This window comes from Phyllobates terribilis, unplaced genomic scaffold (genome assembly GCF_046119375.1).
Source record: "Phyllobates terribilis strain yellow unplaced genomic scaffold, ASM4611937v1 Scaffold_693__1_contigs__length_808095, whole genome shotgun sequence".
Taxonomy (NCBI): Eukaryota; Metazoa; Chordata; class Amphibia; order Anura; family Dendrobatidae; genus Phyllobates; species Phyllobates terribilis.
Window position 1 is genome coordinate 115,797 of NW_027363453.1, and position 13,933 is coordinate 129,729.

At 44.7% G+C, this 13,933-nt stretch overlaps 7 non-coding genes and 3 pseudogenes across 7 annotated transcripts; all 10 read right to left on the reverse strand.

Moving 5' to 3' along the window:
• Positions 1 to 361: 361 nt before the first annotated feature.
• On the reverse strand, positions 362 to 477 carry LOC141235848 (U2 spliceosomal RNA; annotated as a pseudogene).
• Positions 478 to 1,592: 1,115 nt separating this feature from the next.
• On the reverse strand, positions 1,593 to 1,783 carry LOC141235877 (U2 spliceosomal RNA). Its single transcript, XR_012301581.1, has one exon. It is a non-coding gene; the product is annotated as a U2 spliceosomal RNA (small nuclear RNA).
• A 1,115-nt stretch (positions 1,784 to 2,898) lies between these two features.
• LOC141236324 (U2 spliceosomal RNA) lies at positions 2,899 to 3,080 on the reverse strand. Its single transcript, XR_012302009.1, has one exon. It is a non-coding gene; the product is annotated as a U2 spliceosomal RNA (small nuclear RNA).
• A 524-nt stretch (positions 3,081 to 3,604) lies between these two features.
• LOC141235849 (U2 spliceosomal RNA) lies at positions 3,605 to 3,720 on the reverse strand (annotated as a pseudogene).
• Positions 3,721 to 4,835: 1,115 nt separating this feature from the next.
• On the reverse strand, positions 4,836 to 5,021 carry LOC141236366 (U2 spliceosomal RNA). The gene has a single exon (XR_012302040.1). It is a non-coding gene; the product is annotated as a U2 spliceosomal RNA (small nuclear RNA).
• Positions 5,022 to 5,815: 794 nt separating this feature from the next.
• On the reverse strand, positions 5,816 to 5,907 carry LOC141235859 (U2 spliceosomal RNA; annotated as a pseudogene).
• A 1,118-nt stretch (positions 5,908 to 7,025) lies between these two features.
• On the reverse strand, positions 7,026 to 7,216 carry LOC141235879 (U2 spliceosomal RNA). Its single transcript, XR_012301582.1, has one exon. It is a non-coding gene; the product is annotated as a U2 spliceosomal RNA (small nuclear RNA).
• A 1,115-nt stretch (positions 7,217 to 8,331) lies between these two features.
• On the reverse strand, positions 8,332 to 8,522 carry LOC141235880 (U2 spliceosomal RNA). The gene has a single exon (XR_012301583.1). It is a non-coding gene; the product is annotated as a U2 spliceosomal RNA (small nuclear RNA).
• Positions 8,523 to 9,637: 1,115 nt separating this feature from the next.
• Positions 9,638 to 9,828, reverse strand: LOC141235881 (U2 spliceosomal RNA). The gene has a single exon (XR_012301584.1). It is a non-coding gene; the product is annotated as a U2 spliceosomal RNA (small nuclear RNA).
• A 1,115-nt stretch (positions 9,829 to 10,943) lies between these two features.
• Positions 10,944 to 11,138, reverse strand: LOC141236351 (U2 spliceosomal RNA). Its single transcript, XR_012302027.1, has one exon. It is a non-coding gene; the product is annotated as a U2 spliceosomal RNA (small nuclear RNA).
• Positions 11,139 to 13,933: the final 2,795 nt, after the last annotated feature.

Here is a 13,933-nt window from a genome sequence, read left to right on the forward strand (position 1 = left end):
GAAGAGCCGTTTTCGTGCTCCCAGCTTCCATCTAGGCTGCCACCCTAGTGGAGCTGGAGCCTGTGTTGGTTTCTCAGCCCAAAGTTGACCGGACCGCCGACCGGGTTTATAAAAATTCCCCTTCCTAGCCCGGAGGCCAGGAATAGGGGGGGTTGCTCAGAAAGTATGATTGGCAAAGGTGCGGCGTGCTACGAAGCCAAGTCTTTCTGGGGTTCCCAGTCCCAGTAAGCTTGAACTCCCACCAGGGCGCCTACTCCTGGGGCACATTGCTCCAAAGCCCTCACACTTACCCAGCCTAGTGACTTCGATCCTGGAGGGCCATGTTTTCCATCAGATAACTCTATGAGCCACCTGGCGTACTAACAAGTGCACCAAACCAGTGTGTAATATGCATCAATTTACTAGGGCAGCCCAAGGACAAAACTGCCTTTTCAAAAGATACTACACTTGATCTTAGCCAAAAGGCCGAGAAGCGATAACCAGAATTGGTTTCAAACTACGGAGCCACCCAAGGATCCTGAAAAGTCCATTTGTGGAGATGAGCTCCTGGACTCCCGTTAAGAAGACATGTTGTCAACCTCTAGATCCCTTACATGCCTGCACTTTTCGGCTTGCTGCTGCTGCAATCCACGCGTTTTAGATCTGCATAACTCCACCTCTTTAAACACAGCACCTTCACCCCCTGCTGTTCCCACCCGCCTCAACACCGTTGGAAGGGAGGAGAACCAATTAAGGCGGGGGGTGGGGTGGAACGAGCAGCTGTCTACCCTTAGCAGGAGGGCTCCTGATTACATACCTCTCCTGCTGCTGCTGCTGCTGGCTGTCCAGCAGCAGAGTGAAGGTGGCTGCTGCTGTGCACAGGTATATAAAGGCTCAGAGCCTATTATGACACGCGCAGCCAGCGTTCCATTGCCACATTCCATCTACTGCAGGCAGGATACCTGGCTGGCTGAATGTCGCTGAGAAGCTCACAGAGACCGCCATAAGCAACAGTTTAACAGAATGCCACAGACTAATCAACCAAACTTTTTGGGTTGGGTTCTCTTTTATAGTCTGCAGGCATTAAATGAAAGAAGTCAGTGTTCCAGCAGAAGGAGACAACGTTTCAGAAAAGGCATTGTAGCAAACCAAAAAAGAAATTTTAAGCGCAGCAGAGTAACCAGCGCACATACCTGTTAGCTCAGGTGAGTTTAAAAGGCTGCTGTTGATAACAAGGGCATTTGCTAAATAGATGGTGTGTGTGCAACAATATACTGAAAGGTCAATTATATTGTGCAGCTTATCTCACCACCTGTAGTTATTTAGGTGAAATCTCCAAAATGCTTGCCTAATATGTCTGTTTATCCAAAAGGAAGTAAAAAGGGACAGCTAGAAAGATAGCATTGCATCACATTACATGGCAATGCAATGCACAGTTGCTGAAGTTGAACCAAAATGAGCTTGTAATCTGGCTTCTGCAACTTTGAACATGAAAATTCCAATGAGGAGAAGAAAAGCAAAGCCAAAGAGTCCATCCCAAAATCCGACAAACAAGCAAAATGAACAAAAAACATTGAATTCAATTCTTTCTGATTTTAGAAACTGCATTAAAGAAGGGGTGCACCGGTCCTGGAGATACTGCAATACCAGGTCAATGCGTGGAGTGGACAGAGCAAGCTCTTTTTCCATCTCCCTGTTCTAAAAATCCATTTAATATATGGTCCCCAGATAGGGGACGTATCAGATATTAAACTGATAAGAACAGATACTACACTTGATCTTAGCCAAAAGGCCGAGAAGCGATAACCAGAATTGGTTTCAAACTACGGAGCCACCCAAGGATCCTGAAAAGTCCATTTGTGGAGATGAGCTCCTGGACTCCCGTTAAGAAGACATGTTGTCAACCTCTAGATCCCTTACATGCCTGCACTTTTCGGCTTGCTGCTGCTGCAATCCACGCGTTTTAGATCTGCATAACTCCACCTCTTTAAACACAGCACCTTCACCCCCTGCTGTTCCCACCCGCCTCAACACCGTTGGAAGGGAGGTGAACCAATTAAGGCGGGGGGTGGGGTGGAACGAGCAGCTGTCTACCCTTAGCAGGAGGGCTCCTGATTACATACCTCTCCTGCTGCTGCTGCTGCTGGCTGTCCAGCAGCAGACTGAAGGTGGCTGCTGCTGTGCACAGTTATATAAAGGCTCAGAGCCTATTATGACATGCGCAGCCAGCGTTCCATTGCCACATTCCATCTACTGCAGGCAGGATACCTGGCTGGCTGAATGTCGCTGAGAAGCTCACAGAGACCGCCATAAGCAACAGTTTAACAGAATGCCACAGACTAATCAACCAAACTTTTTGGGTTGGGTTCTCTTTTATAGTCTGCAGGCATTAAATGAAAGAAGTCAGTGTTCCAGCAGAAGGAGACAACGTTTCAGAAAAGGCATTGTAGCAAACCAAAAAAGAAATTTTAAGCGCAGCAGAGTAACCAGCGCACATACCTGTTAGCTCAGGTGAGTTTAAAAGGCTGCTGTTGATAACAAGGGCATTTGCTAAATAGATGGTGTGTGTGCAACAATATACTGAAAGGTCAATTATATTGTGCAGCTTATCTCACCACCTGTAGTTATTTAGGTGAAAGCTCCAAAATGCTTGCCTAATATGTCTGTTTATCCAAAAGGAAGTAAAAAGGGAGAGCTAGAAAGATAGCATTGCATCACATTACATGGCAATGCAATGCACAGTTGCTGAAGTTGAACCAAAATGAGCTTGTAATCTGGCTTCTGCAACTTTGAACATGAAAAATCCAATGAGGAGAAGAAAAGCAAAGCCAAAGAGTCCATCCCAAAATCCGACAAACAAGCAAAATGAACAAAAAACATTGAATTCAATTCTTTCTGATTTTAGAAACTGCATTAAAGAAGGGGTGCACCGGTCCTGGAGATACTGCAATACCAGGTCAATGCGTGGAGTGGACAGAGCAAGCTCTTTTTCCATCTCCCTGTTCTAAAAATCCATTTAATATATGGTCCCCAGATAGGGGACGTATCAGATATTAAACTGATAAGAACAGATTTTTTGATTGAAGCTGCATCCAAGGCACTGAAAAATGTGACCGAAGTCACACCAAAACAGCGCACGAGGCGAGGATTCATGTGGACCCTTCCCAGAGGAGAGGGTCCCCAATAAACCATCCCCATCCCTCCGAGCCAGAAGGCCACAGTGAGGGTCAGGGATCTCCGATGCTCTCCCTAGCCGAAGCCGGAGAAGAGCCGTTTTCGTGCTCCCAGCTTCCATCTAGGCTGCCACCCTAGTGGAGCTGGAGCCTGTGTTGGTTTCTCAGCCCAAAGTTGACCGGACCTCCGACCGGGTTTATAAAAATTCCCCTTCCTAGCCCGGAGGCCAGGAATAGGGGGGGTTGCTCAGAAAGTATGATTGGCAAAGGTGCGGCGTGCTACGAAGCCAAGTCTTTCTGGGGTTCCCAGTCCCAGTAAGCTTGGACTCCCACCAGGGCGCCTACTCCTGGGGCACATTGCTCCAAAGCCCTCACACTTACCCAGCCTAGTGACTTCGATCCTGGAGGGCCATGTTTTCCATCAGATAACTCTATGAGCCACCTGGCGTACTAACAAGTGCACCAAACCAGTGTGTAATATGCATCAATTTACTAGGGCAGCCCAAGGACAAAACTGCCTTTTCAAAAGATACTACACTTGATCTTAGCCAAAAGGCCGAGAAGCGATAACCAGAATTGGTTTCAAACTACGGAGCCACCCAAGGATCCTGAAAAGTCCATTTGTGGAGATGAGCTCCTGGACTCCCGTTAAGAAGACATGTTGTCAACCTCTAGATCCCTTACATGCCTGCACTTTTCGGCTTGCTGCTGCTGCAATCCACGCGTTTTAGATCTGCATAACTCCACCTCTTTAAACACAGCACCTTCACCCCCTGCTGTTCCCACCCGCCTCAACACCGTTGGAAGGGAGGAGAACCAATTAAGGCGGGGGGTGGGGTGGAACGAGCAGCTGTCTACCCTTAGCAGGAGGGCTCCTGATTACATACCTCTCCTGCTGCTGCTGCTGCTGGCTGTCCAGCAGCAGACTGAAGGTGGCTGCTGCTGTGCACAGGTATATAAAGGCTCAGAGCCTATTATGACACGCGCAGCCAGCGTTCCATTGCCACATTCCATCTACTGCAGGCAGGATACCTGGCTGGCTGAATGTCGCTGAGAAGCTCACAGAGACCGCCATAAGCAACAGTTTAACAGAATGCCACAGACTAATCAACCAAACTTTTTGGGTTGGGTTCTCTTTTATAGTCTGCAGGCATTAAATGAAAGAAGTCAGTGTTCCAGCAGAAGGAGACAACGTTTCAGAAAAGGCATTGTAGCAAACCAAAAAAGAAATTTTAAGCGCAGCAGAGTAACCAGCGCACATACCTGTTAGCTCAGGTGAGTTTAAAAGGCTGCTGTTGATAACAAGGGCATTTGCTAAATAGATGGTGTGTGTGCAACAATATACTGAAAGGTCAATTATATTGTGCAGCTTAGCTCACCACCTGTAGTTATTTAGGTGAAAGCTCCAAAATGCTTGCCTAATATGTCTGTTTATCCAAAAGGAAGTAAAAAGGGAGAGCTAGAAAGATAGCATTGCATCACATTACATGGCAATGCAATGCACAGTTGCTGAAGTTGAACCAAAATGAGCTTGTAATCTGGCTTTTGCAACTTTGAACATGAAAAATCCAATGAGGAGAAGAAAAGCAAAGCCAAAGAGTCCATCCCAAAATCCGACAAACAAGCAAAATGAACAAAAAACATTGAATTCAATTCTTTCTGATTTTAGAAACTGCATTAAAGAAGGGGTGCACCGGTCCTGGAGATACTGCAATACCAGGTCAATGCGTGGAGTGGACAGAGCAAGCTCTTTTTCCATCTCCCTGTTCTAAAAATCCATTTAATATATGGTCCCCAGATAGGGGACGTATCAGATATTAAACTGATAAGAACAGATTTTTTTTTTTTTTTTTTTATCGAAAGCCCGAATTCGTGTACAAAACCCGAGTGCGCTTAAAAAAGTGACAAGTGCCACAAAAAAAGTGCACTAGGATGCTGGTCTTCTTGAAACCCTCTCCAAAAAGAGAAGGGTCCCCCAAACCATTCCCCGTCCCTCCGAGCCAAAAGGCCACAGCGAGGAACAGGGACAAAAAGCCACCTCCAGCCGAAGCCAGAGGCGACCCAATCTTACCCCCAGCACTTGCCCGAGTTCTCACCCGAGCAAGGCACTGGGAGCCAAAGACTGTGCTCCCCTCCCGGAAGAGGGGAGCCAACAACGCTCTCCTCCCAAAAGAGGAGAGCCAGGGGGGTTCAGGGGGGAGCGGAACCTGATGGCCACACACTCCCCCCCTAGACCTGCCAAGAGAGGAACCCGTAAGGGAACCGCATCCCGACAAAATCCTAGTAGGACGTGACACACGTGAATAAGTGGACACACAGTGACAAAGAAATTAAATAAATAGTGAAGGTTTCACAGTATAATACTGCCCGGACCTTCGACCGGGAATTGAAAAATTCCCCATCCTAAGGCCAGAAGGCCCGGAATAAGGGTGTGTGCGAAGAAAGAAAATTTGAAGTGCTTGTGCAAATGTGCCATAAACTCAAGTGGGGTTCCCAATCCCAGTGAGTTAAGGCACCCCAGGGTCACCACTCCTGGGGCACTTCACACTTCGGGCTTTCGATCTTCCCCGGCCCAATGGCGTCGATCCTGGGGGGCCATGCTTTCCACCAGATGACTATATTAGCCACCTGGCGTACTAACAAGCGCCTAAACTCCAGTGTGCATAATGTATCAATCTACTAGGGCGGCCAACATCCAAAACCGCCTTTTCGAAAGATACTACACTTGATCTTAGCCAAAAGGCCGAGAAGCGATAACCAGAATTGGTTTCAAACTACGGAGCCACCCAAGGATCCTGAAAAGTCCATTTGTGGAGATGAGCTCCTGGACTCCCGTTAAGAAGACATGTTGTCAACCTCTAGATCCCTTACATGCCTGCACTTTTCGGCTTGCTGCTGCTGCAATCCACGCGTTTTAGATCTGCATAACTCCACCTCTTTAAACACAGCACCTTCACCCCCTGCTGTTCCCACCCGCCTCAACACCGTTGGAAGGGAGGAGAACCAATTAAGGCGGGGGGTGGGGTGGAACGAGCAGCTGTCTACCCTTAGCAGGAGGGCTCCTGATTACATACCTCTCCTGCTGCTGCTGCTGCTGCTGGCTGTCCAGCAGCAGACTGAAGGTGGCTGCTGCTGTGCACAGGTATATAAAGGCTCAGAGCCTATTATGACACGCGCAGCCAGCGTTCCATTGCCACATTCCATCTACTGCAGGCAGGATACCTGGCTGGCTGAATGTCGCTGAGAAGCTCACAGAGACCGCCATAAGCAACAGTTTAACAGAATGCCACAGACTAATCAACCAAACTTTTTGGGTTGGGTTCTCTTTTATAGTCTGCAGGCATTAAATGAAAGAAGTCAGTGTTCCAGCAGAAGGAGACAACGTTTCAGAAAAGGCATTGTAGCAAACCAAAAAAGAAATTTTAAGCGCAGCAGAGTAACCAGCGCACATACCTGTTAGCTCAGGTGAGTTTAAAAGGCTGCTGTTGATAACAAGGGCATTTGCTAAATAGATGGTGTGTGTGCAACAATATACTGAAAGGTCAATTATATTGTGCAGCTTATCTCACCACCTGTAGTTATTTAGGTGAAAGCTCCAAAATGCTTGCCTAATATGTCTGTTTATCCAAAAGGAAGTAAAAAGGGAGAGCTAGAAAGATAGCATTGCATCACATTACATGGCAATGCAATGCACAGTTGCTGAAGTTGAACCAAAATGAGCTTGTAATCTGGCTTCTGCAACTTTGAACATGAAAAATCCAATGAGGAGAAGAAAAGCAAAGCCAAAGAGTCCATCCCAAAATCCGACAAACAAGCAAAATGAACAAAAAACATTGAATTCAATTCTTTCTGATTTTAGAAACTGCATTAAAGAAGGGGTGCACCGGTCCTGGAGATACTGCAATACCAGGTCAATGCGTGGAGTGGACAGAGCAAGCTCTTTTTCCATCTCCCTGTTCTAAAAATCCATTTAATATATGGTCCCCAGATAGGGGACGTATCAGATATTAAACTGATAAGAACAGATACTACACTTGATCTTAGCCAAAAGGCCGAGAAGCGATAACCAGAATTGGTTTCAAACTACGGAGCCACCCAAGGATCCTGAAAAGTCCATTTGTGGAGATGAGCTCCTGGACTCCCGTTAAGAAGACATGTTGTCAACCTCTAGATCCCTTACATGCCTGCACTTTTCGGCTTGCTGCTGCTGCAATCCACGCGTTTTAGATCTGCATAACTCCACCTCTTTAAACACAGCACCTTCACCCCCTGCTGTTCCCACCCGCCTCAACACCGTTGGAAGGGAGGAGAACCAATTAAGGCGGGGGGTGGGGTGGAACGAGCAGCTGTCTACCCTTAGCAGGAGGGCTCCTGATTACATACCTCTCCTGCTGCTGCTGCTGCTGGCTGTCCAGCAGCAGACTGAAGGTGGCTGCTGCTGTGCACAGGTATATAAAGGCTCAGAGCCTATTATGACACGCGCAGCCAGCGTTCCATTGCCACATTCCATCTACTGCAGGCAGGATACCTGGCTGGCTGAATGTCGCTGAGAAGCTCACAGAGACCGCCATAAGCAACAGTTTAACAGAATGCCACAGACTAATCAACCAAACTTTTTGGGTTGGGTTCTCTTTTATAGTCTGCAGGCATTAAATGAAAGAAGTCAGTGTTCCAGCAGAAGGAGACAACGTTTCAGAAAAGGCATTGTAGCAAACCAAAAAAGAAATTTTAAGCGCAGCAGAGTAACCAGCGCACATACCTGTTAGCTCAGGTGAGTTTAAAAGGCTGCTGTTGATAACAAGGGCATTTGCTAAATAGATGGTGTGTGTGCAACAATATACTGAAAGGTCAATTATATTGTGCAGCTTATCTCACCACCTGTAGTTATTTAGGTGAAAGCTCCAAAATGCTTGCCTAATATGTCTGTTTATCCAAAAGGAAGTAAAAAGGGAGAGCTAGAAAGATAGCATTGCATCACATTACATGGCAATGCAATGCACAGTTGCTGAAGTTGAACCAAAATGAGCTTGTAATCTGGCTTCTGCAACTTTGAACATGAAAAATCCAATGAGGAGAAGAAAAGCAAAGCCAAAGAGTCCATCCCAAAATCCGACAAACAAGCAAAATGAACAAAAAACATTGAATTCAATTCTTTCTGATTTTAGAAACTGCATTAAAGAAGGGGTGCACCGGTCCTGGAGATACTGCAATACCAGGTCAATGCGTGGAGTGGACAGAGCAAGCTCTTTTTCCATCTCCCTGTTCTAAAAATCCATTTAATATATGGTCCCCAGATAGGGGACGTATCAGATATTAAACTGATAAGAACAGATACTACACTTGATCTTAGCCAAAAGGCCGAGAAGCGATAACCAGAATTGGTTTCAAACTACGGAGCCACCCAAGGATCCTGAAAAGTCCATTTGTGGAGATGAGCTCCTGGACTCCCGTTAAGAAGACATGTTGTCAACCTCTAGATCCCTTACATGCCTGCACTTTTCGGCTTGCTGCTGCTGCAATCCACGCGTTTTAGATCTGCATAACTCCACCTCTTTAAACACAGCACCTTCACCCCCTGCTGTTCCCACCCGCCTCAACACCGTTGGAAGGGAGGAGAACCAATTAAGGTGGGGGGTGGGGTGGAACGAGCAGCTGTCTACCCTTAGCAGGAGGGCTCCTGATTACATACCTCTCCTGCTGCTGCTGCTGCTGGCTGTCCAGCAGCAGACTGAAGGTGGCTGCTGCTGTGCACAGGTATATAAAGGCTCAGAGCCTATTATGACACGCGCAGCCAGCGTTCCATTGCCACATTCCATCTACTGCAGGCAGGATACCTGGCTGGCTGAATGTCGCTGAGAAGCTCACAGAGACCGCCATAAGCAACAGTTTAACAGAATGCCACAGACTAATCAACCAAACTTTTTGGGTTGGGTTCTCTTTTATAGTCTGCAGGCATTAAATGAAAGAAGTCAGTGTTCCAGCAGAAGGAGACAACGTTTCAGAAAAGGCATTGTAGCAAACCAAAAAAGAAATTTTAAGCGCAGCAGAGTAACCAGCGCACATACCTGTTAGCTCAGGTGAGTTTAAAAGGCTGCTGTTGATAACAAGGGCATTTGCTAAATAGATGGTGTGTGTGCAACAATATACTGAAAGGTCAATTATATTGTGCAGCTTATCTCACCACCTGTAGTTATTTAGGTGAAAGCTCCAAAATGCTTGCCTAATATGTCTGTTTATCCAAAAGGAAGTAAAAAGGGAGAGCTAGAAAGATAGCATTGCATCACATTACATGGCAATGCAATGCACAGTTGCTGAAGTTGAACCAAAATGAGCTTGTAATCTGGCTTCTGCAACTTTGAACATGAAAAATCCAATGAGGAGAAGAAAAGCAAAGCCAAAGAGTCCATCCCAAAATCCGACAAACAAGCAAAATGAACAAAAAACATTGAATTCAATTCTTTCTGATTTTAGAAACTGCATTAAAGAAGGGGTGCACCGGTCCTGGAGATACTGCAATACCAGGTCAATGCGTGGAGTGGACAGAGCAAGCTCTTTTTCCATCTCCCTGTTCTAAAAATCCATTTAATATATGGTCCCCAGATAGGGGACGTATCAGATATTAAACTGATAAGAACAGATACTACACTTGATCTTAGCCAAAAGGCCGAGAAGCGATAACCAGAATTGGTTTCAAACTACGGAGCCACCCAAGGATCCTGAAAAGTCCATTTGTGGAGATGAGCTCCTGGACTCCCGTTAAGAAGACATGTTGTCAACCTCTAGATCCCTTACATGCCTGCACTTTTCGGCTTGCTGCTGCTGCAATCCACGCGTTTTAGATCTGCATAACTCCACCTCTTTAAACACAGCACCTTCACCCCCTGCTGTTCCCACCCGCCTCAACACCGTTGGAAGGGAGGAGAACCAATTAAGGCGGGGGGTGGGGTGGAACGAGCAGCTGTCTACCCTTAGCAGGAGGGCTCCTGATTACATACCTCTCCTGCTGCTGCTGCTGCTGGCTGTCCAGCAGCAGACTGAAGGTGGCTGCTGCTGTGCACAGGTATATAAAGGCTCAGAGCCTATTATGACACGCGCAGCCAGCGTTCCATTGCCACATTCCATCTACTGCAGGCAGGATACCTGGCTGGCTGAATGTCGCTGAGAAGCTCACAGAGACCGCCATAAGCAACAGTTTAACAGAATGCCACAGACTAATCAACCAAACTTTTTGGGTTGGGTTCTCTTTTATAGTCTGCAGGCATTAAATGAAAGAAGTCAGTGTTCCAGCAGAAGGAGACAACGTTTCAGAAAAGGCATTGTAGCAAACCAAAAAAGAAATTTTAAGCGCAGCAGAGTAACCAGCGCACATACCTGTTAGCTCAGGTGAGTTTAAAAGGCTGCTGTTGATAACAAGGGCATTTGCTAAATAGATGGTGTGTGTGCAACAATATACTGAAAGGTCAATTATATTGTGCAGCTTATCTCACCACCTGTAGTTATTTAGGTGAAAGCTCCAAAATGCTTGCCTAATATGTCTGTTTATCCAAAAGGAAGTAAAAAGGGAGAGCTAGAAAGATAGCATTGCATCACATTACATGGCAATGCAATGCACAGTTGCTGAAGTTGAACCAAAATGAGCTTGTAATCTGGCTTCTGCAACTTTGAACATGAAAAATCCAATGAGGAGAAGAAAAGCAAAGCCAAAGAGTCCATCCCAAAATCCGACAAACAAGCAAAATGAACAAAAAACATTGAATTCAATTCTTTCTGATTTTAGAAACTGCATTAAAGAAGGGGTGCACCGGTCCTGGAGATACTGCAATACCAGGTCAATGCGTGGAGTGGACAGAGCAAGCTCTTTTTCCATCTCCCTGTTCTAAAAATCCATTTAATATATGGTCCCCAGATAGGGGACGTATCAGATATTAAACTGATAAGAACAGATTTTTTTTTTTTTTTTTCTTTTTTTTTTTTTTTAAAACCAAATCAGATAGGCCGGAGCATAAGCTCAATCAATTCGACTTACAAAAGCCTTTCATTGACACTTAGCCTTTCATCACACTTGGTATATAATCAAAAATAAAACCAAACCTTATCATCAGGTACATTATACACTACTAATTAAACTTTACCAAAAACCTCCACTTTTTAAACTTCCAGATCCCTTCAGCATCTATAATACTTCCACGTTCCTGATCCCAGAGGTATATTACATACATACGTGACAGAATCAATCTCAAACATTCATTAACTGACATTTTCTTCCTTTTAAAAACTAACAAATTCCTCGCATCCCACAAACTTTCAATTACACACACCACCAACAACCATAAAATCCTATCCTTAATTCTACTACATGCACCCATCCCAAACATAGCAAGTTTCCAATTAACATACTTTACACCCACCAATTCCTTGCAAAGTCCCCCTATACCCTTCCATACATCATATGCAAAATCACAATCCCATACCATATGTCTAACATGCTCTCTCAAACCACATCCATCCCTCGGGCATACCTCAGATTTAACTAAATCCCTCTTCTTTTGCACATCTCTAACAGGCAAAATGTCATGCAATATCATCCAAGCGATATCTCTCTGTCTGTTAGTCACACCATCTATACTTAATTTTCTCCACATCTCGGTTACTTCCTCCCCTCTCAACCCATTGATATTACATACCACCTCACGCTCACGCACCATCCTAATGACTTTCTTCTTTTGCCTAAAATCACTCATGTTAACGGACAACAAATCATACTTCCTTACAAATTTCTCAACACAACCATACCATACAGGACACTTAAAAGCAACAGGCACTCTAGCATCCCTTTTGACCCACTTTAAGCCATAAAGCATCCATCCAGCCGAATACTTCATCATATAAGCACACTTATTACTTTTCCCTAGAACCACCACCACCATTTTCACGTAACTAATCCCTAAAAAGAAATCAATATTTGGAAAATCCAAACCACCATTTACACATAACTTATAGACATATTCCCGTTTCAATTTCTCCATGCGACTTCCCCAAAGAAAATTAAAGATGAATTTCTCAGTTTTCCTAATTTTCTTAAAAGCAGCAGGATATACATTCGCAACAAACAACAAAATAGGCAAAATAACCGCCTTAATAATCAGAACTTTCCCAGTCAGAGTTAATTCTCTCATTCGCCAAAAATTCAACTTGCGCACCACTCTCACCCCACAATCTTCCCAACTCTCATTTCCTTTCAAATCATCATTAAACTTAATCCCAAGCACCTTTATTGCACCATCCTCACACCTCACACCATCCATCCGTACATTCCTCTCACCAAAACATTTAAAGGAACTCTTAGTCCAATTGACCTTAAAAGCTGAGACACTACAAAACAAACTTAATATCAACCTTGCCCTACTCATCGCAGCCATATTCTCACTCACAATCACTACATCATCCATGTAACCTAGAATTCTCACATCCTTTCCATTACTCCCAGGAATCATCACACCTCTCATAACCTTATCCTTCCTAACCATACACATCAACACTTCAATCACATTAATAAACAAAAAAGGGGACATAGGGCACCCCTGACGCACTCCTGATTTAATTCTCACTTTCTCACTCAACCACCCATTCACCAAAAATTCACTTGAAACATTACAATACAAACTCCTAAAACAGTTTACAAAATTCCTGGAATAACCCATCTTAGACAAAACCTTAAACATAAAGCTATGTGACACACGGTCAAAAGCTTTTTCAAAATCAACCGAAAACAACAAACATTTCTGCTTACGACTCATACAATCCCCAATCACATCACGCAACAACACCAAATTTTCAGTCATACTTCTCCCAGGCACTGCACACACTTGATCTTCATCCACCACACCGCCAATCACTTCCCGCATCCGGCTAGCCAACAATTTACTAAACACCTTATAGTCTGCATTCAAAAGGGTGATTGGCCTCCAATTCCCCAAATCCTTTTTATCACCTTTCTTATGAACCAAAACCACCACCCCATCTCTCATAGATTCACTCAACATATTCTCCGTGAACATATACTGGCACACCTCCAATAAGTCATTTCCCATCGTGTCCCATTCCTTAACATATAACTCCACGGGCAGTCCATCCTTCCCAGGTGTTTTATTCTTACTCGCAGACATCACCACTTTTTTAACTTCATCCAACACAATTACATCATCCAATATTTCACGTTCATCCTCACCCAAACAACCTTCTAAACACCCCAAAGCATCAGTCAACATCCTATCATCAACCCATTTTTCCCCATACAACTCCTTATAAAACAACACCACCTCCTGCATCACATCCTTCCCACTCACACACACCCCATCACCATTCACCACCTCATCCATATCTACTTTCTTCCCAAAAACTTTTTTGAAAAAAAACCTTGTGCATTTCTCATTTTTCTCCAAATGTTCAATCTTAGAACGGTAAATAATTTCTTTCCCTTTACCCTCAATATATTTCTTAATCTCTTCTTTCACTTGACACATCAAAACATCCACATCCACTCCAATCATCCTTAACTTCCTCAGCCACTCCAGTCTAGAGCTTAAATCATTAAATTTTGCTCTATTCATTGCTGCTTTCCTCCTGCCCCTTTTTCTAAAGAAAAAACCAATCTCACTCTTCATCCAGTCCCACCACTCAAGCACATTCCTGAAATCACTTTTTTTATCCCTCCACCTAACAAACATTCGCCTAAAATCACGCATGATCCTATTATCTTCCAGCAAACGCACATTAAGTTT